Source organism: Cherax quadricarinatus, chromosome 14, assembly GCF_038502225.1.
Source record: "Cherax quadricarinatus isolate ZL_2023a chromosome 14, ASM3850222v1, whole genome shotgun sequence".
In the NCBI taxonomy this organism is placed as follows: Eukaryota; Metazoa; Arthropoda; class Malacostraca; order Decapoda; family Parastacidae; genus Cherax; species Cherax quadricarinatus.
Genome location: NC_091305.1, coordinates 17,848,509 through 17,872,538, shown reverse-complemented (window position 1 = coordinate 17,872,538; position 24,030 = coordinate 17,848,509).

Here is a 24,030-nt window from a genome sequence, read left to right as displayed (position 1 = left end):
GATGGTGTAGGAATATGAATGACTCCCTTGTAGGGCCTCTGAATGAGAGGTGGGGAGGAGAGGTGAGTGGAGGGAGGGAAGTGAGGTGAACTGAGGTGAGGTGGAAAGGTAGGTGGGGAGGAAGGGATGGTTAGAGGGTGGGAGGGAAGTTGGTGGGAGGGAAGTTGGTGGGAGTAAATGAAATAAAAAAGTTTAGTTGAGTCAGTGTTTGCGACGTTACTTGTGGGAGGTATACCTGTGGGCCAGTGTCTGAGTGGATGGTCTGAGTGGATGGTCTGAGTGGATGGTTTGAGTGGATGGTCTGAGAGGATAGTTTGAGAGACGGTCTGAGAGGTACAGAAGCAGCGTGCGCCCAATTACGGTCACACATCCACCTGTTCCACACCACCACCAGTTACAACACCAGCCTACCATCACCGCCCACCCCCACCCCCCTGCGGAGGGAGGGAGGGGGGAGGGAGGGTGTGTGGAACTCCTGACGGAGGCGCATACCAAGGCGGGTGTGGGAGTGGAGGGAGGATAGTGGATGGATGCCGAGAGTATGTATAGCATATGGAAACGTTTGGTGGATAGTGTTGGTTGTGTCTCTATCTCTCGGAAACTTCTCTCAGTGGGAGTTTCTCCTACATATTGGGTGGAAAACCAAGGGGGAACTCTAGCTCCTGTCCCCAGCATTATGGGGGTTTGGCAGATCCTTGAAGATCTATCTCCTGCGTATACAATGAATTAATAAACAATTTGTAGATTTATATTTATCGTACAAGAAGAGAGTGAGAAAGGCGGGAGAGAGAGAGAGAGAGAGAGAGAGAGAGAGGAGGAAGAGGTGAAGAAGGAGGAGGTGAAGAAGGAAGTACTTGGACAAAGAGAATGAGCTAACTGAAAGGGTATTCTAAACAATGAAGGAATTAGAACCTGACCTTGTTCAAGGTCAGGTGCATTAAGTGTTACTTTATGGATGCTACATTCTGCTTCCTGAGAGATTTAAGTCATGCAAATACTACAAGCTGTATTATCATGAGGAAGCGCTAAACCCGTTGAGATCATATAGCGTCTGTGGAGAGGAAGATGGTGGGGTGGTCGGTATTCAAGCGTAATTCAGGGAATTGGAACACAGATCCAGTTTCCTGGATCAAGAGACCCTCACCAGTGTCATGGAACCTCCCTTCATAGGACTACAAGTTGCAAAAATTATGTAAAGGAACACTTAATGTTTTAACAGTGAGAGAATGAAGATGGATGGAAACAAGCTACTGATAGAGAGAGAGAGAGAGAGAGAGAGAGAGAGAGAGAGAGAGAGAGAGAGAGAGAGAAAATAATGACAACGTTACGGTCTGACTAGGACCAGTGAGAAGTGAAACTTGTCACTGGTCCAAGCCGGACTCAAACATCGTCATTATTGACCCTCCTCTAATAACTGTGGGTTAATTGTGAATCGGTTAAACTGTATATTTATAATATATTCTAGAAGCAAATAGCACTAACTGAATTGTTTTATGCAAAATCCAAACAAAATTTCAACCTTGGCATGTCATACTGACTGACTGCCTAAAAGTGGCGATTAATTTCCTCTTAGCATCGTCTCACTCCAGGTGCATTCCTCCATGGCAGACGGAAGAGTATGCTAGGTCGTGTAGATGAATGGCTCAGAGAACCGACAAGTTGATAAATTAGACACATGTGCTACACTTGGTATCTTTATTGACGAAACGTTTCTCCACACAGTGGCTTCATCAGTCCATACAAAGGAGCATGTTGAAGAACAGGAGGAGTTTGAGGTAATCAATCCCACAGCCTTGAGTCTGAACCATTCATCTACATTCCTGTCTGACACAGCAACACCTTGGGATCTTAATACACGAAATTCTTCACTTGCCTAACCCTTGGGCACGACCTACTTCCACATTGGACAAATGTGATACCACCTACGACTGCTGCACCTCTCCTGCCTACAGTATATAAGCTACTTCTTCACACATATGCTGTTTTCTTTTCAGGATTAATGGACTGACCACATCGACTCAAGGCTGAGGGACTGATTACCTCAAACTCCTCCTGTTCTTCAACGTTCTCCTTTGTATGGACTGATGAAACCTCTGTGTGGCGAAACGTTTCCTCAATAAAGATACCAAGTGTTGCACATGTGTCTAATTTATCATGCTAGGTCGTCTCACTCCATCTTCATTCCTCCATGGCGGACGGAAGAGTATGCTAGGTCGTCTCACTCCATCTTCATTCCTCCATGGCGGACGGAAGAGTATGCTAGGTCGTCTCACTCCATCTTCATTCCTCCATGGCGGACGGAAGAGTATGCTAGGTCGTCTCACTCCATTTTCATTCCTCCATGGCAGACGGAAGAGTATGTTAGGTCACTGCCTCTGATATTTTAAGGCGGAATCGTAAATGCTCTTCAGCAGCTAGTCCTGATAAAGCAAATGTAGCCTTCCTACATAAACTTTTAAGCCTTATCTCTCAATATCAGTATTCAGGAGAGTGTCTTCATTGCTCTATCAACAAGTGTTCAAAACTTTTTCCCATGGACACCCTGTAAGATGTTTCGCCCACTAGTGTGGGTGTAACATCGCATAGCGGCGGTTGCCCTTTCTCGAAACGGCTTTGAATTTCACCGTTGCTTATGTCATGAAGCCGTTGTTCACCGGCTTCTGTGAGTGCCTTAGATTTAATTGGGCCGCAAAGTAACATGAAATTGCTTTCACCGTAACAGCGTCGGGATTTCCACCCCTGTGTTTGTGTGGCTCCCCAGTGTACCCCTGTGTTTGTGTGGCTCCCAGTGTACCCCTGTGTTTGTGTGGCTCCCCAGTGTACCCCTGTGTTTGTGTGGCTCCCAGTGTACCCCAGTGTTTGTGTGGCTCCCCAGTGTACCCCTGTGTTTGTGTGGCTCCCAGTGTACCCCAGTGTTTGTGTGGCTCCCCAGTGTACCCCTGTGTTTGTGTGGCTCCCAGTGTACCCCAGTGTTTGTGTGGCTCCTCAGTGTACCCCTGTGTTTGCATAGCTCCCAGTGTACCCTTGTGTTTGTGTGGCTCCCCAGTGTACCCCCTGTGTTTGTTTGGCTCCCCTGTGTACCCCTGTGTTTGTGTGGCTTCCCAGTGTACCCCTTTGTTTGTGTGGCTTCCCAGTGTACCCCTGTGTTTGTGTGGATCACCAGTGTACCCCTGTGTTTGTGTGGCTCCCCAGTGTACCCCTGTGTTTGTGTGGCTCCCCAGTGTACCCCTGTGTGTGGCTCCCCTGTGTACCCCTGTGTTTGTGTGGCTTCCCAGTGCACCCCTGTGTTTGTGTGGCTCCCAGTGTACCCCTGTGTTTGTGTGGCTTCCCAGTGTACCCCTGTGTTTGTGTGGCTTCCCAGTGTACCCCTGTGTTTGTGTGGCTTCCCAGTGTACCCCTGTGTTTGTGTGGCTTCCGAGTGTACCCCTGTGTTTGTGTGGCTCCCAGTGTACCCCTGTGTTTGTGTGGCTCAAAGTGTACCCCTGTGTTTGTGTGGCTCCCCAGTGTACCCCTGTGTTTCTGTGGCTCCCAGTGTACCCCTGTGTTTGTGTGACTTCCCAGTGTACCCCTGTGTTTGTGTGACTCCCAGTTTACCCCTGTGTTTGTGTGGCTCCCCAGTGTACCCCTGTGTTTGTGTGGCTTCCCAGTGTACCCCTGTGTTTGTGTGGCTTCCCAGTGTACCCCTGTGTTTGTGTGGCTCCCCAGTGTACCCCTGTGTTTGTGTAGCTCCCCAGTGTACCCCTGTGTTTGTGTGGCTTCCCAGTGTACCCCTGTGTTTGTGTGGCTCCCCAGTGTACCCCTGTGTTTGTGTAGCTCCCCAGTGTACCCCTGTGTTTGTGTGGCTCCCCAGTGTACCCCTGTATTTGTGTAGCTCCCCAGTGTACCCCTGTGTTTGTGTGGCTCCCCAGTGTACCCCTGTGTTTGTGGGGCTCCCAGTGTACCCCTGTGTTTGTGTGGCTTCCCAGTGTACCCCTGTGTTTGTGTGACTTCCCAGTGTACCCCTGTGTTTGTGTGGCTTCCCAGTGTACCCCTGTGTTTGTGTGGCTTCCCAGTGTACCCCTGTGTTTGTGTGGCTCCCAGTGTACCCCTGTGTTTGTGTGGCTTCCCAGTGTACCCCTGTGTTTGTGTGACTTCCCAGTGTACCCCTGTGTTTGTGTGGCTTCCCAGTGTACCCCTGTGTTTGTGTGGCTTTCCAGTGTACCCCTGTGTTTGTGTGGCTCCCAGTGTACCCCTGTGTTTGTGTGGCTCCCCAGTGTACCCCTGTGTTTGTGTGGCTCCCAGTGTACCCCTGTGTTTGCATAGCTCCCAGTGTACCCCTGTGTTTGTGTGGCTCCCAGTGTACCCCTGTGTTTGTGTGGCTCCCAGTGTACCCCTGTGTTTGTGTGGCCTCCCAGTGTAACCCTGTGTTTGTGTGGCTCCCAGTGTACCCCTGTGTTTGTGTGGCTCCCAGTGTACCCCTGTGTTTGTGTGACTCCCAGTGTACCCCTGTGTTTGTGTGGCTCCCCAGTGTACCCGTGTGTTTGTGTGGCTCCCCAGTGTACCCCTGTGTTTGTGTGGCTCCCAGTGTACCCGTGTGTTTGTGTGGCTCCCCAGTGTACCCGTGTGTTTGTGTGGCTTCCAGTGTACCAGTGTGTTTGTGTGGCTCCCAGTGTACCCCTGTGTTTGTGTGGCTCCCCAGTGTACCCCTGTGTTTGTGTGGCTCCCAGTGTACCCGTGTGTTTGTGTTGCTCCCCAGTGTACCCCTGTGTTTGGGTGGCTCCCAGTGTACCCGTGTGTTTGTGTGGCTCCCCAGTGTACCCCTGTGTTTGTGTGGCTCCCCAGTGTACCCCTGTGTTTGTGTGGCTCCCCAGTGTACCCCTGTGTTTGTGTGGCTCCCCAGTGTACCCGTGTGTTTGTGTTGCTCCCCAGTGTACCCGTGTGTTTGTGTTGCTCCCCAGTGTACCCGTGTGTTTGTGTGGCTCCCCAGTGTACCCGTGTGTTTGTGTTGCTCCCCAGTGTACCCGTGTGTTTGTGTGGCTCCCCAGTGTACCCGTGTGTTTGTGTTGCTCCCCAGTGTACCCGTGTGTTTGTGTTGCTCCCCAGTGTACCCCTGTGTTTGTGTTGCTCCCCAGTGTACCCGTGTGTTTGTGTGGCTCCCCAGTGTACCCGTGTGTTTGTGTTGCTCCCCAGTGTACCCGTGTGTCTGTGTGGCTCCCCAGTGTACCCGTGTGTTTGTGTTGCTCCCCAGTGTACCCGTGTGTCTGTGTGGCTCCCCAGTGTACCCGTGTGTTTGTGTTGCTCCCCAGTGTACCCGTGTGTCTGTGTGGCTCCCCAGTGTACCCGTGTGTTTGTGTTGCTCCCCAGTGTACCCGTGTGTCTGTGTGGCTCCCCAGTGTACCCGTGTGTTTGTGTTGCTCCCCAGTGTACCCGTGTGTCTGTGTGGCTCCCCAGTGTACCCGTGTGTTTGTGTTGCTCCCCAGTGTACCCGTGTGTCTGTGTGGCTCCCCAGTGTACCCGTGTGTTTGTGTTGCTCCCCAGTGTACCCGTGTGTCTGTGTGGCTCCCCAGTGTACCCGTGTGTTTGTGTTGCTCCCCAGTGTACCCGTGTGTCTGTGTGGCTCCCCATTGTACCCGTGTGTTTGTGTTGCTCCCCAGTGTACCCGTGTGTATGTGTGGCTCCCCAGTGTACCCGTGTGTTTGTGTTGCTCCCCAGTGTACCCGTGTGTCTGTGTGGCTCCCCAGTGTACCCGTGTGTTTGTGTTGCTCCCCAGTGTACCCGTGTGTCTATGTGGCTCCCCAGTGTACCCGTGTGTCTGTGTGGCTCCCCAGTGTACCCGTGTGTCTGTGTGGCTCCCCAGTGTACCCGTGTGTCTGTGTGGCTCCCCAGTGTACCCGTGTGTCTGTGTGGCTCCCCAGTGTACCCGTGTATTTGTGTGGCTCCCCAGTGTACCCGTGTATTTGTGTGGCTCCCCAGTGTACCCGTGTGTCTGTGTGGCTCCCCAGTGTACCCGTGTGTCTGTGTGGCTCCCCAGTGTACCCGTGTGTCTGTGTGGCTCCCCAGTGTACCCCTGGAGGTTTTACCAACGGGTTGTCTTTAAGTCACCAACATTAGTTTTTGTGCTGCTGTTACTAGACGAGGGATGAAGACTCCGCCACTCTTTGCGCTAGATGATGATAATAATAATAATAATAATAATAATAGTAATAATAATAATAATAATAATAATAATAATTAATAATAATAATAATAATAATAATTAATAATAATAATAATAATAATAATAATAATAATAATAATAATAATAATAATAATAATAATAATTATAATAATGATATTACTACTAATAATAATAATAAATAATAATAATAATAATAATAATAATAATAATAATAATAATAATGTTGGTTATTTAAAAAATGTAAATTTTTATACACTTTTACAGTTTTTTTATACATAGAATCTGCAAAAAATAAAAACATACGTTATTTATATAGTTTGATTTGACATCATTTAGAAAAAAAAAATCATCAATATGTTCACTGATTTGCTTAAATTATATTAATTAACACTCAAATATTATATTTTACATATAATATTTCGTATCGTTCTACTCTATATATTTATCTCTTAATTTTTTCCACATATATATTTTTTTTTTGTATTCCTTCCATAATTTTGAAGTAATTTGCATGCAAAAATCTTCCTGTGTCGCTGTAAATGTCGGGAGGCTACAATAAAAAGGGAGTCTGTTATGGTCGATGTTTTCTGAAATTCAGTTATCAGGTCGTAAATCAATACCGATGTTAGATTTACATATTCCATGCATATTTAATGTCAATTTGTAATTCACGTTTTCCGTGTTTGTATTGCATCAGCTTAACTGCATCCACGCCAGTCCACGTCACTCCACGCCAAGCCAAGCCACGCCACGCCACGCAATGCAACGCCACGCCTAGCCACTCCACGCCACGCGCAGAGCTGAAGAAGCTGAACCCTTCAGTGCAATGCCGTATCATGATGGCTGTAATGATGGTGGTGGTGGTGGTGGTGGTGTTGATGGTGGTGGTAGTGGTTGTGATGGTGGTGGTGGTGGTGGTTGTGATGATGGTGATGGCGGTGGTGGTTGTGATGATGGTGATGGCGGTGGTGGTTGTGATGATGGTGATGGCGGTGGCGGCTGTGGTGGTGGTTGTGATGATGATGGTGGTCGTGGTGGCTGTGATGGTAATGGTGGTGACTGTGATGATGTGATGGTGGTGGTTGTGATGATGATGATGGTCGTGGTGGCTGTGATGACGCGATGGTGGTGGTTGTGATGATGATGATGGTCGTGGTGGCTGTGATGATGGTCGTGGTGGCTGTAACGATGATGCTGGCTGTGATGATGATGGTGGTGGTGGTGGTGGCTGTGATGATGGTGGTGGCTGTAATGATGATAATGGTGGTGGTGGTAATGGCTGTAATGATACTGGCATAGTGGTATTGAGGGTGGTGATGGTGAGGGTAGTTGTGGTAGCCATTATACTGAGGGTCGTGGTGGCGATGCCTTGAAATACCCAAGGAGTCTCGGAGGTGACAGTCTTGCTTCTCAGTGACTGAAGACAGCCACTCCAGTCACTACACCCTCGCGGACTCTGAAGACAATCGGGCGGTCACTGTAAGACAACACGTAGCTGAGTAATTCCCTTCCCCCCCCCCTCAAGGAAGGTTCCTTGATGTTGGTGAGGGGCTCTTGATTTAGGGAATTGGATCTGTGCTCCAGTTCCCCGAATTAAGCCTGAATGCCTTCCACATCCCCCCCCCCCAGGCGCTGTATAATCCTCCGGGTTTAGCGCTACCCCCTTGATTATAATAATAATAATCCCCCCCCCCCCCCAAAAAAAAAAAAAATACCGAGGACCAGATGGAGGAATGAACGACGTTGGGAATAAAATACCGCCGGATTGAGGTTATGTTCCCATAAAGAGTTTTACATTCACTTTCTCTGGTGTTTACTGCTATTTACTCCACCCAGGGCAGCGCGGCGCCTTGCTCCTCCTGCCTCTTGAGCATCGAGGCTCTCCTTCTGTCGTTCATGATCTTTGTATCCTGGTCCTGTCGTTCCTGGCTCTTCCGTCACTATTGTGTCGTTCCGTGATTCTTGAGTTCTCCTTTTGTTGTTCCGTGATCCTTTTGTTCTCATTGTCTTATTCTAAGTAGTTTACACATATGTTACTATGTATGATAATTGTACTTATGTGGACCTGTACCTCAATAAACTTACTATCGTGTCATTCTTTAATGCTTATATTTTAGTCTTGTTGTCCCTGATACTCGTTCTCTCAGTGTGTCGTTCCTGTTACTTGTGTTTGCAATGAGTCGTCTGTGATCTTTGTATCTTCACTGTGTTGTCTCTGATCATCGTGTCCTCAAGGTGACGTCTATAATTCTTGTGTCCTCAGTGTGCCGTCTTTGATCCTCTTGTCCTCAGTGTGTCATCCCTGACGCTTGACGTCCTACTTGAAGACGGGATAAAAAACAAACTTTATAATGTGAGGCTTAGTGGGGCGTTAAGTGTGTACTCACCTAGTTGTACTCACCTAGTTGAGGTTGCGGGGGTCGAGTCCGAGCTCCTGGCCCCGCCTCTTCACTGATCGCTACTAGGTCACTCTCCCTGAGCCGTGAGCTTTATCATACCTCTGCTTAAAGCTATGTATGGATCCTGCCTCCACTACATCGCTTCCCAAACTATTCCACTTACTGACTACTCTGTGGCTGAAGAAATACTTCCTAACATCCCTGTGATTCATCTGTGTCTTTAGCTTCCAACTGTGTCCCCTTGTTACTGTGTCCAATCTCTGGAACATCCTGTCTTTGTCCACCTTGTCAATTCCTCTCAGTATTTTGTATGTTGTTATCATGTCCCCCCTATCTCTCCTGTCCTCCAGTGTCGTCAGGTTGATTTCCCTTAACCTCTCCTCGTAGGACATACCTCTTAGCTCTGGGACTAGTCTTGTTGCAAACCTTTGCACTTTCTCTAGTTTCTTTACGTGCTTGGCTAGGTGTGGGTTCCAAACTGGTGCCGCATACTCCAATATGGGCCTAACGTATACGGTGTACAGGGTCCTGAACGATTCCTTATTAAGATGTCGGAATGCTGTTCTGAGGTTTGCTAGGCGCCCATATGCTGCAGCAGTTATTTGGTTGATGTGCGCTTCAGGAGATGTGCCTGGTGTTATACTCACCCCAAGATCTTTTTCCTTGAGTGAGGTTTGTAGTCTCTGACCCCCTAGACTGTACTCCGTCTGCGGCCTTCTTTGCCCTTCCCCAATCTTCATGACTTTGCACTTGGTGGGATTGAACTCCAGGAGCCAATTGCTGGACCAGTTCTGCAGCCTGTCCAGATCCCTTTGTAGTTCTGCCTGGTCTTCGATCGAATGAACTCTTCTCATCAACTTCACGTCATCTGCAAACAGGGACACCTCGGAGTTTATTCCTTCCGTCATGTCGTTCACAAATACCAGAAACAGCACTGGTCCTAGGACTGACCCCTGTGGGACCCCGCTGGTCACAGGTGCCCACTCTGACACCTCGCCACGTATGTGTGTGTGTGTGTGTGTGTGTGTGTGTGTGTGTGTGTGTGTGTGTGTGTGTGTGTGTGTGTGTGTGTGTGTGTGTGTGTGTGTGTGTGTGTGTGCGTGTGTGTGTGTGTGTATGTGTGTGTGTGTGTGTGTGTGTGTGTGTGTGTGTGTGTGTGTGTGTGTGTGTGTGTGTGTCTGCGTGTGTGTGTCTGCGTGTGTGTGTGTGCAGGTGTGTGGCAGCACAAACACGAGTTAATCAGGTTAATGGTCGAATCTCTGGCGGAAAGACTCTGAAGTATACACTCTGGTGTCATTTCTCTCTCTCTCTCTCTCTCTCTCTCTCTCACTCACTTTCTCCCTCCTTCGTAGAGGGAAAAAAAGATGTAAATACGGTAGAAATTGAGTATGACACCACAAGGACATCAAGGGTCTACAAGAGGCCTTTTAATATGAAGAGGACTTAGAGCCTTGCCACTTAAGCAGGGCAATAATGGTAAGTTGCTCGACGCTGGTGCATTAAGATCTGGGGACGAGGGTAAAAACAGCGATAGTTATCATCGCTCTCAGACCACCTAATGGCGCCCAAGTTTTAAGGAACTGAAACGCGTGTGAAAAAAATCTTCGTTGTTTATCAGTGTGGCTGAGGGAACATCTGGTGTGAATGGGGCAGGATGGGAGATGTAATGAATAATAATAAAAATAATAATAATAATAATAATAATAATAATAATAATAATAATAATAATAATAATAATAATAAAAGAGTAGTAGTAACAATTTTTCTATTTAACTTTTTGTAGCCCCCCTTCTCTCACAGAGCTCTCAAAAGAGGTGATGGTTTTTTTTAATTACCTCTCACGGGTTTAGCGCATCGCCATGAACACACGATCAACATCAGTAATACGAATGTGAGTAATATAATGGAAGCCGGTAAGAAACTGATAAATCATTACTCCAGTAATGTGTCTGAACAGTCACTACACTGTGCATGTCTGAACACTGTCACTACACTGTGTGTGTCTGAACACTGTCACTAAACTGTGTGTGTCTGAACACTGTCACTACACTGTGTGTCTGAACACTGTGTGTGAACACTGTCTACACTGAACACTGTCACTACACTGTGTGTCTGAACACTGTTACTACACTGTGTGTGTCTAAACACTCACTACACTGTGTGTGTCTGAACACTGTCACTACACTGTGTGTGTCTGAACACTGTTACTACACTGTGTGTGTCTGAACACTGTCACTACACTGCGTGTGTCTGAACACTGTCACTACACTGTGTGTGTCTGAACTCTATCACTACACTGTGTGTGTCTGAACACTGTCACTACACTGTGTGTGTCTGAACACTGTCACTACACTGTGTGTGTCTGAACACTGTCACTACACTGTGTGTGTCTGAACACTGTCACTACACTGTGTGTGTCTGAACACTGTTACTACACTGTGTGTGTCTGAACACTGTCACTACACTGTGTGTGTCTGAACACTGTCACTACACTGTGTGTGTCTGAACACTGTTACTACACTGTGTGTGTCTGAACACTGTCACTACACTGTGTGTGTCTGAACACTGTCACTACACTGTGTGTGTCTGAACACTGTCACTATACTGTGTGTGTCTGAACACTGTCACTACACTGTGTGTGTCTGAAACCTGTCACTACACTGTGTGTGTCTGAACACTGTCACTACACTGGGTGTGTCTGAACACTGTCACTACACTGTGTGTGTGTTTGAACACCGTCGCTACACTGTGTGTGTCTGAACACTTTCACTACACTGTGTGTGTCTGAACACTGTCACTACACTGTGTGTGTTTGAACACCGTTGCTACACTGTGTGTGTCTGAACACTGTCACTACACTGTGTGTGTTTGAACACCGTCGCTACACTGTGTGTGTCTGAACACTGTCATTACACTGTGTGTGTCCGAACACTGTCATTACACTGTGTGTGTCTGAACACTGTCACTACACTGTGAGTGTCTGAACACTGTCACTACACTGTGTGTGTATGAACACTGTCACTACACTGTGTGTATCTGAACACTGTCACTACACTGTGTGTCTGAACACTGTCACTACACTGTATGTGTCTGAACACTGTCACTACACTATGTGTGGCTAAACACTGTCACTACACTGTGTGTATCAGAACACTGTCACTACATTGTGTGTCTGAACACTCTCACTACACTGTGTGTCTGAGCACTGTCACTACACTGTATGTGTCTGAACACTGACACTACACTGTGTGTGCTGAACACTGTCTCTACACTGTGTGTGGCTGAACACTGTCGCTACACTGTGTGTGTCTTAACACTGTCACTACACTGTATGTGTCTGAACACTGTCATTACACAGTGTGTGTCTGAGCACTGTCACTACACTGTGTGTGGCTGAACACTGCCACTACGCTGTGTGTCTGAAAACTGTCACTACACTGTATGTGTCTGAACACTGTCACTACAATGTGTGTGGCTGAGCACTGTCACTACACTGTGTGTGGCTGAACACTGTCACTACACTGTGTGTGGTTGAACACTGTCTCAACACTGTGTGTTTCTGAACACTGTCACTACACTGTGTGTGGCTGAACACTGTCACTACACTGTGTGTGTCTGAACACTGTCACTACACTGTGTGTGGCTGAACACTGTCACTACACTGTGTGTGTCTGAACACTGTCACTACACTGTGTGTATCTGAACACTGTCACTACACTGTGTGTCTGAACACTGTCACTACACTGTGTGTGTTTGAACACTGTCACTACACTGTATGTGTCTGAACACTGCCACTACACTGTGTGGCTGAACACTGTCACTACACTGTGTGTGTCTGAACACTGTCACTACACTGCATGTATCTGAACATTGTCATTACACTGTGAGTGTCTGAACACTGTCACTACACTGTGTGTGGTTGAACACTGTCACTACACTGTGTGTGTCTAAACGCTGTCACTACGCTGTATGTCTGAACACTGTCACTACACTGTATGTGTCTGAACACTGTCACTACAATGTGTGTGGCTGAACACTGTCACTACACCGTGTGTGGCTGAACACTGTCACTACACTGTGTGTGGCTGAACACTGTCTCTACACTGTGTGTGTGTCTGAACACTGTCACTACACTGTGTGTGTCTGATCACTGTTACTACACTGCGGATGGCTGAACACTGTCACTACACGGTGTGGCTGAGCACTGTCACTACACTGTATGTGTCTGATAACTGTCTCTACACTGTGTGTGTGTCTGAACACATTCACTACACTGTGTGTGTCTGAACACTGTCACTACACTGTGTGCGTCTGAACACTGACACTACACTGTGTGTGGCTGAACACTGCCACTACATTCTGTGTGTCTGAACACTGTCACTACACTGTGTGTGGCTGAACACTGTTACTACACTGTGTGTGTCTGAACACTGTCACTACACTGTGTGTGGCTTAACACTGTCACTACACTGTGTGTATCTGAACACTGTCATCATACTGTATGTGTCTGAACACTGTCATTACACTGTCTGTGTCTGAACACTGTCACTACACTGTATGTGTCTGAACACTGTCACTATACTGTGTGTCTGAACACTGTTACTATACTGTGTGTGTCTGAACGCTATCACTACACTGTATGTGTCTGAACACTGTCACTACACTGTATATGTCTGAACACTGTCACTACACTGTATGTGTCTGAACACTGTCACTACATTGTATGTGTCTGAACACTGTCACTACACTGTGTCTGAACACTGTCACTACACTGTGTCTGAACACTGTCACTACACTGTATTTGTCTGAACACTGTCACTACACTGTGTCTCAACACTGTCCCTACACTGTATGTGCCTGAACACTGTCACTACACTCTGTCTGAACACTGTCACTACACTGTGTGTCTCTGAACACTGTTACTATACTGTGTGTGTCTGAAAACTGTCACTACACTGTGTGTGTCTGAACACTGTCACTATACTGTGTGTGTCTGAACACTGTCACTACACTGTGCGTCTCTGAACACTGTTACTATACTGTGTGTCTTAACACTGTCACTACACTGTGTGTGGCTGAACACTGTCACTACACTGTGTGTGGCTGAACACTGTCACTACACTGTGTGGCTGAACACTGTCACTGCACTATGTGTGTCTGAACACTGTCAATACACTGTGTGTGGCTGAACACTGTCACTGCACTGTGTATGTCTGAACACTGTCACTACGCTGTGTGTGTCTGAACACTGTCGCTACACTGTATGTGTCTTAACACTGTCACTACACTGTGTCTGAACATTGTCACTACACTGTATGTGTCTGAACACTGTCACTAGACTTTGAACAGTCACTACACTCTGTCTGAACACTGTCACTACACTGTATGTGTCTGAACACTGTCACTACACTGTATGCGTCTGAACACTGTCACTACACTGTATGTGTCTGAAGACTGTCACTACACTGTCTGAACACTGTCACTACACTGTATGTGTCTGAACATTGTCACTACACTGAGTCTGAACACTGTCACTACACTCTGTCTGAACACTGTCACTACACTGTGCGTCTCTGAACACTGTTACTATACTGTGTGTGTCTGAACACTGTTACTATACTGTGTGTGTCTGAACACTGTTACTATACTGTGTGTGTCTGAACACTGTCACTACAATGTGTGTGGCTGAACACTGTCACTACACTGTGTGTGGCTGAACACTGTCACTACACTGTGTGTAGCTGAGCACTGTCACTACACGGTGTGTGTCTGAACACTGTCACTACACTGTGTGTGTCTGAACACTGTCACTACACTGTGCGTGTCTGAACACTGTCACTATACTGTGTGTGTCTGAACACTGTCACTATACTGTGTGTAACTGAACAGTTACTATACTGTGTGTGTCTGAACACTGTCACTACACTGTGTGTGTCTGAACACTGCTACTATACTGTGTGTGTCTGAACACTGTTACTATACTGTGTGTGTCTGAACACTGCCACTACACTGTGTGTGTCTGAACACTGTCACTATACTGTGTGTGTCTGAAGACTGTCAGTATACTGTGTGTGTCTGAACACTGTTACTGCACTGTGTGTGTCTGAACACTGTCACTATACTGTGTGTGTCTGAACACTGTCATTACACTGTGTGTGTCTGAACACTGTTACTATACTGTGTGTGTCTGAACACTGTCACTACACTGTGTGTGTCTGAACACTGTCACTATACTGTGTGTGTCTGAACACTGTCAGTATACTGTGTGTGTCTGAACACTGTCACTACACTGTGTGTATCTGAACACTGTCACTACACTGTATGTGTCTGAACACTGTCACTACACTGTATGTGTCTGAACACTGTCACTACACTGTATGTGTCTGAACACTGTCACTACACTGTATGTGTCTGAAGACTGTCTCTGTGCTGTGTGTGTCTGAACACTGTCACTACACTGTATGTGTCTGAACACTGTCACTACACTGTATGTATCTGAAGACTGTCTCTGTGCTGTGTGTCTGAACACTGTCACTACACTGTATGTGTCTGAACACTGTCACTACACTGTATGTGTGTGAACACTGTCACAATACTGTGTGTCTGAACAGTTACTACACTGTGTGTGTCTGAACACTCACTACACTGTGTGTGTCTGAACAGTCACTATACTGTGTGTCTGAACACTGCTACTACACTGTGTGTGTCTGAACACTGTTACTACACTGTGTGTGTCTGAACACTCACTATACTGTGTGTGTCTGAACACTGTCACTACACTGTGTGTGTCTAAACACTGTTACTGCACTGTGTGTCTCTGAACACTGTTACTATAATGTGTGTGTCTGAACACTGTCACTACACTGTATGTGTCTGAACACTGTCACTATACTGTGTGTGTCTGAACACTGTCTCTATACTGTGTGTGTCTGAACACTGTCACAACACTGTATGTGTCTGAACAGTCACTACACTGTATGTGTCTGAACACTGTCAATACACTGTATGTGTCTGAACACTGTCTCTGTACTGTGTGTGTGTCTGAACACTGTCACTACACTGTATGTTTCTGAACACTGTCACTACACTGTGTGTCTCTGATCAATGTCACTACACTGTGTGTGTCTGAACACTGTCACTACACTGTGTGTCTCTGAACAATGTCACTACACTGTATATGAACTTAAGACACATTATCCTAGCAAACAGCAAAACTATTGCATTCTCTCCCAGCAACGCTGCGTGATCCAGGGACGGTATCTCCCCGTATTCCATAACCCAGTTGCCCCGTGCCTCAGTGCACGCTACTGGAATAGTGCAGAGTGCGGCGTAAGCTGATAATGTATTTAAATAGTAGCGTTCAATATCTGATGGAAATCAGAAGCCTTCACAAACCGTCTTATGGAAATTAATATCCAATATTTTTCCTATGAGAATAGTATATATACACAGTCCAAATCAAATTTAGACCATTCAAAGACTATAATGAGATCAATATATCGTAAATTACACAAGCACGTAAAGTTTGAAGCCGGTCAAAAGTTGCAATATCAAGGTATCAGCAAGGAAGTATTCAAGCGAATCAGATGCAACACTCAGAAATTATCGCGTGAAAATCAGTACTTAATTTTGCCAATTTCTCCCATAACAATAGCAAGTTGGTACCTATTCAGGCCAAAACCAGTCCAAACTTTTCCCTAATTATGATTGATCAGCTTTTAAGTAAGCATTAAGTTTAATCCAAGCTTACTGTACATAGCATAATAAATTTTAACAATGTTTTCGAGAGCACATAAATGTTATGGGCACATAGTATAATATTAAGTTGATTTAACGTGGAATGATGATTAAGACACATGTGCAGCAGTCGGGTATCTTTATTGTTGGAACGTTTCGTTTACATAGTAGGCTTCTTCAGTCAAATATAGGGGTAGCAGGTGTAGTAGTGAAATGAAAATGATGTAATCAGTTCCTCAACCTTAGAGATGTGAGATGGTCAGTCCCTCAGCCTGGAAAAGTGTTCAGTTTCATGGTCTGGAATGATATGAAGCTGAAGCATGGGAATGAAGTCTTAAATCCTGTCGAAGGTGAGGTCGAAGACGTTGCAGGGGACGGGATTCACTAGTAGAAGTAAGAAGGCAGGTCCCTCTGGAATCCAACCCTTCTCACTCATAACTGGCAACTACGCGATGGAAGATGTCTGTACCAAGATACTGTGAATTACTTCTGATCGGAAAAGACATTCTCCAGTTATATCACAGAAACCAATTTGATTAATAAAATCAACACATGATAACTTACAAAACTAACATCAAGAGATTGTCTCCCTCGAGGAAAACACATCAGCATTAAAAGTTCAAAGTTGATCAGAAGATGGAATTTTCAATTACTGTGCCTACACAGCCTAAACCCATAAAACGTTCCATCCATTTCATACAGCGCATCAGCCATTGAAAAACTGACGCCCTTCACAATCGTTATATTTTAATCAGAACCCGGGGAGCCACAGAACCTGTGGAATGGGAGGCATTCAAATTCGATCCAAGCAAGGGTAGTAAATCGAGTTCCTTGGAGCAAGAGCACCTCACCAGCATCATAGTAAAAATAATGCAATAAATTCAAGTGGCAAGATGGCATCTACACACTTCATTAAATATAACAAACCTCTTTGTAAGTAGGATACTCCAGTGGTGAAATTCTCAAGTCGGTCAGAGGAGCTTGTCTCCATCTATCACACGGGGGAAAAAAATAGAGAATGGCCTATGTAGCGTTGTGCACAGTGCGCCCTGCGCATGCAAATAGTTCCATGAATCTTGCCCAAGATACAATACACAAGCGAATGAGGCTTCTCCAGCGATAACCGAAAATTTGTGTGAAAGCAAAGGAAAATGTTGCTGAAAATGTTTCGTAAAATAGAGAAGTTTGTCCTCGTTAAACTTATCAAAGCTATAAGAAGATGAATATATATATATATATATATATATATATATATATATATATATATATATATATATATATATATATATATATATATATATATATATATATATATTCCAGTTGTCTTCCCTCATTTATATTCAATTAGAAATTTCTTTACAATCCTGCATGAAAATATACTCGATTTTCATCTCTAAAAAAAATCCATTTTGATAACACTGGCAAAAAAAAATTTGCCAGATTGGAACCCACACAGTTCAAAATTTATACAAAAATACTTTCAATTAAGGTACACCAGCATTTCGGGTTTGAAGCCGATCAGAAGAAATATTCTTTAGTTATATTGGAACCAATTTACTTAATAAAATTGGAAAATTTGAATTTATATAGCTCAAATTGATTGACGAGTTTTGCTTTAGTAAAAGTTTGAAGACGACCAGCGGAGACATTCTCCAGTCATTGACCAGACCAGATCATTCCACTTTCTTTAACTATTTTGTTAAAAAATTAATTTGCAACCACTAGGACTGAACTTCTGGGCATCATGTTTCTGGTAGAAGAATGTTACTACTTAGAGAAGGATGATATTTCTTACAGAGGGATGATACTTCTTAGAGAAGGATTATAGTTCTTAGAGAAGGATTATACTTCTTAGAGAAGGATGATACTTCTTAAAGAAGGATGATACTGCATATTATTAACGATATATTCTTATAGAATATATCGTCAGTAGTATATTGAAGCCAGTCAGAAGAAATATTCATTAGAATAAAATAAATGTCTCTATTTATCCAACAGCAGCGAGAACCTTGTGTTTGGGAAAGTTTGAAGTCGATCAGATGAGTCATTCTCCAGTTATAGCACGGCTGCCGAAGTTTCCAATTCACATTTATTTAATACTTTTGCTACATAAACAACTCTGCTTGCACGCACACAAAACTTAATGGGCACTGTCCTGATACTAAGCTGCATCTCCCACTAAATATTGAAGAAGATCAGTGGTTTAATGGGAATAAAAATGTCACCCTATTATACACATAAAATAGCTAAATTTGCACCTACACATCTGAATTTCACTCTCCACCATCGTCGTACTAGGAGGCAGTTTTTTGAACGTTTGAAGCTACGTCATTGAGGTTTTAGAAGATATTCGAGCCATTCCAGGATGCTGGAATGGGAAAATAAAAGTTGGAGGACATAAGAACATAAGAAAGGAGGAACACTGCAGGAGGCCTGCTGGCCCATACTAGGCAGGTCCTTTACAATTCATCCCACTAACAAAACATTTACCCAACCCAATTTTCAATGCTACCCAAGAAATAAGCTCTGATGTGAAAGTCCCACTCAAATCCAACCCTTCCCACTCATGTACTTATCCAACCTAGATTTGAAACTACCCAAAGTCCTAGCCTCAATAACCCAACTAGGTAGACTGTTCCACTCATCAACTACCCTATTTCCAAACCAATACTTTCCTATGTCCTTTCTAAATCTAAACTTATCTAATTTAAATCCATTACTGCGGGTTCTCTCTTGGAGAGACATCCTCAAGACCTTATTAATATCCCCTTTATTAATACCTATCTTCCACTTATACACTTCGATCAGGTCTCCCCTCATTCTTCGTCTAACAAGTGAATGTAACTTAAGAGTCTTCAATCTTTCTTCATAAGGAAGATTTCTGATGCTATGTATTAATTTAGTCATCCTACGCTGAATGTTTTCTAACGAATTTATGTCCATTTTGTAATACGGAGACCAGAACTGAGCTGCATAATCAAGGTGAGGCCTTACTAATGATGTATAAAGCTGCAGTATGACCTCTGGACTTCTGTTGCTTACACTTCTTGATATAAATCCCAGTAATCTATTTGCCTTATTACGTACGCTTAGGCATTGCTGTCTTGGTTTAAGGTTGCTGCTCACCATAACCCCCAAGTCCTTTTCGCAATCTGTATGGCTAAGTTCTACATCATTTAATTTATAAGTACTAGGGTTATGGGCACTCCCAAGCTTCAGAACCTTGCACTTATCTACATTGAACTGCATCTGCCACTTTTCTGACCAAGAATAGAGTTTGTTTAAGTCCTCCTGAAGTTCCCTAACATCTACGTTTGAATCAATTATCCTACCTATCTTTGTGTCATCGGCGAATTTGCTCATATCACTAGTAATTCCCTCATCAAGATCATTGATATATATTATAAACAACAACGGGCCCAAGACTGATCCCTGTGGAACGCCACTTGTTACAGATCCCCACTCGGATTTAACCCCATTTATGGACACTCTCTGCTTCCTGTCAGTGAGCCATGACTCGATCCACGAGAGCACTTTTCCCCCAATGCCATGGGCTGCCACTTTCTTTAACAGTCTATGGTGCGGAACTCTATCAAAAGCCTTACTAAAATCTAAGTAAATAATATCAAATTCTTTATTGTGGTCAACAGCCTCAAAAGCTTTACTGAAGAAAGTTAATAAATTAGTTAGACAAGACCGGCCTCTTGTGAATCCATGCTGAGTATCATTAATCAAGCTATGCTTATCGAGATGGCTTCTTATAATCTCAGCTATAATTGACTCTAGTAATTTGCCTACAATTGAGGTCAGGCTTATTGGGCGGTAATTTGACGGTAACGACTTGTCCCCTGTTTTAAAAATAGGAGTTACATTAGCCATCTTCCACATATCAGACACTACACCTGTTTGAAGAGATAAATTAAAAATATTAGTTAATGGTTCACAGAGTTCCATTTTGCATTCCTTAAGAACCCTTGAAAAAACCTCATCAGGACCCGGCGACTTATTTTGCTTCAGTCTGTCTATCTGCCTCACAACCATCTCACTAGTGACTGTGATGTTACATAATTTATCTTCTTCTAGCCCACTGTAAAAATTAATTACTGGAATATTGTTAGTGTCTTCCTGTGTAAAAACTGAGAGAAAATAATTATTTAAAATCAAGCACATTTCATTCTCATTGTCAGTAAGGTGCCCATAGTTATTTTTAAGGGGACCTATCTTATCTCTAACTTTTGTTCTATAGACCTGGAAAAAACTTTTTGGGTTAGTTTTAGAATCCCTAGCAACTTTAATTTCATAGTCCCTTTTAGCTTTTCTTATCCCCTTTTTAATGTCCCTCTTAATGTCAATATACTGATTCATAAGATGACCCTCACCTCTTTTGATACGCCTATAAATTCCTTTCTTATGCCCTAGTAGATATTTGAGCCTATTATTCATCCATTTTGGGTCATTTCTATTTGATCTAATTTCTTTATATGGGATAAACGCTCTTTGAGCAGCATGTATAGTGTTCAGAAAACTGTCATATTGATAGCTCTCTTCGTTACCCCAGTCAACAGATGATAAGTGTTCTTTAAGCCCATCGTAATCTGCTAAGCGAAAATCTGGGACTGTTACTGAGTTATCGCTACTATCGTACTTCCATTCAATGCTAAATGTAATTGATTTGTGGTCGCTAGCACCCAGTTCCTCTGAAATTTCTAAATTATTAACAAGGGATTCATTGTTTGCCATAACTAAGTCAAGCAGGTTATTTCCCCTTGTAGGTTCTGTCACAAACTGCTTCAAAAAACAATCCTGAAATACTTCTAAGAAGTCGTACGATTCTAAATTCCCAGTCAAGAAATTCCAATCAACATGACTAAAGTTAAAGTCTCCTAGAATTACTACATTATCGTGCCTTGTGGCCTTAACAATTTCCTCCCATAGTAGTTTCCCTTGGTCCCTATCTAAGTTAGGGGGACGGTATATCACTCCTAAAATCAGTTTTTCATGCCCCTCTGAAAATTCTATCCAAACAGACTCTGTATGTGTTACTTCAGACTTAATACCCGTTTTTATGCAACAGTTCAAGCGATCTCGGACGTACAATGCCACCCCACCCCCCCTCCCAATACTTCTATCTTCTTGGAACAATTTAAAACCCTGAATATGACATTCCGCAGGCATGTCCCGACTTTTTGAATTAAACCACGTCTCAGTTAAGGCAAATACATCAATGTTACCTACACTAGCAACTAATCTCAACTCGTCCATCTTATTCCTAGCACTACGGCAATTAGCATAATAAACATTGAAAGACTCTCCTTTCTCTTTACCCTTCCTGCTCATTTCTATTTTTCTACTAAACCTATTACCGTCTTTATCACCCAAGGTCCCTGGCTTTTCAATATCTATCTCGTTCTTATTATTACTAGTTCCCCTAGAACTCGTAATATTACTACACTGGGACTTCACTGTTTTCCTGCCAAAACCCATACCACTAACTATTCCTAGTTTAAAGTCCTAACTGCTCCCTCCACTGCAGTTGCCAGTGCTCCCACCCCACACCTAGATAAGTGAACCCCATCCCTAGCATACATGTCATTTCTGCCATAGAAGAGGTCCCAGTTGTCAATGAATGTTACCGCATTTTCCTTACAGTATTTGTCCAGCCAGCAATTGACACCAATTGCCCTGGACAACCATTCACTTCCAACTCCCCTCCTTGGCAAAATACCACATATGAGAGGGTTCCCACCCTTACTTCTAATTATTTCTATTGCTGACCTATACCTGCTAATCAGGTCCTCACTCCTACGTCTGCCAACATCGTTGCCTCCAGCACTGAGACAGATAATAGGATTGCTCCCATTACCTCTCATGATGTCATCCAGACGGCTAACAATATCCTCCATCCCAGCCCCAGGAAAGCAAACTCTCTGTCTCCTACTCCTGTCCTTCAAGCAGAACGCCCTATCCATATACCTAACTTGGCTATCCCCAACAACAACAATATTCTTACCTTCCTTAATGTCTTTCGTCGTGTCGTTCCCAGTAGTCAACTCACATTCGTCGGGTAGCACTGAGAATGTATTGGATGTTTCCACAACAGTTTCCACGGCAGTCTCTTTCTTCTTCATCGTTTCTACCTTTCCATTCGTCTTCTTGATCGTCAACTTCTTTCCCTGCTGTCCAGCCACTGACCAGTTTCCCTTCTTGACCTGAGGACTCAAAACAGGAGGACTACTACGAATCTTCTTGTTCTCCTCGGTCAATCGCCGAATTTCCAAATTCGCCAACCTCAATTCTTCCTTAAGCTGTTGGTAAAGTTGCTCGATGGAGGGCATCTTGCTTCAATTCTAGAGAGCGCGCAAACAGGTCTTCACAGAGCCAAGTACACGTCAACACTGAGCCAAGTACACGTCAACACTGAGGAGTGGCACGAAAGAATCAAGGAGACATCCCCAGACATAATAGCACTCACAGAAACAAAACTCACCAGAATAATAACAGATTCAATCTTTCCATCCAGATATCAAATCCTCAGGAAAGACAGAGGGAGGAGAGGGGGAGGAGGAGTTGCACTGCTCATTAAAAACCAGTGGGGGTTTGAGAAAATGGAAGGAATGGATGGCACGGGCGAAATGGACTACTTAGTAGGAACAATCCAGTCTGAGGGACATAAGGTGATAATTGCAGTAATGTACAACCCACCACAGAACTGCAGGAGGCCAAGAGAAGAATACGATGAGAGCAACAGAGCAATGGTCGACACACTAGCCGAGGTGGCCAGGAGAGCACACATGGGGGAAGCAAAGTTACTAGTTATGGGTGATTTCAATCACAAGGAGATTGACTGGGAAAAACTGGAGCCCCATGGGGGTCTCGAAACATGGAGAGCCAAGATGATGGATGTGGTACTGGAAAACCTCATGCATCAACATGTTAGAGACACTACCAGAGAGAGAGGAGAGGATGAACCAGCAAGACTGGACCTTGTATTCACCTTGAGTAGTTCTGACATCGAGGATATCATGTATGAAAGGCCCCTGGGAGCTAGTGATCATGTGGTTCTGTGCTTCGACTACATAGTTGAGCTCCAAGTGGAGAGAGCAGCAGGAATAGGGTGGGAAAAACCAAACTACAAAAGGGGGAACTACTCAGGCTTGAGGAACTTCTTTCAAGACATTCAGTGGGAGAGGGAACTGACAGGAAAACCAGTACAAGAAATGATGGACTATGTGGCAACAAAATGCAAGGAGGCAGAGGAGAGGTTTGTTCCCAAGGGAAACAGAAATAATGGGAAGAACAGAACGAGTCCTTGGTTCACCCAAAGGTGTAGGGAGGCAAAAACTAGGTGTACTAGAGAATGGAAAAGGTACAGAAGACAGAGAACTCAGGAAAATAAAGAGATTAGCCGAAGAGCCAGAAACGAATATGCACAGATAAGAAGGGAGGCTCAGCGGCAATACGAAAATGACATGGCATCGAAAGTCAAGACTGACCCGAAGCTGTTGTACAGCCACATCAGGAGGAAAACAACAGTCAAGGACCAGGTAATCAGACTAAGGAAGGGTGATGGGGAATTCACAATAAACGACCGGGAGGTATGTCAGGAGCTCAACACAAGATTTAAAAAAGTATTTACAGTGGAAACCAGTAGGACTCCAGGAAATCAGAGCAGGGGGGTGCACCAGCAAGTGCTGGATGAGGTACATATAACCAAGGAGGAGGTGAAGAAGCTGCTAT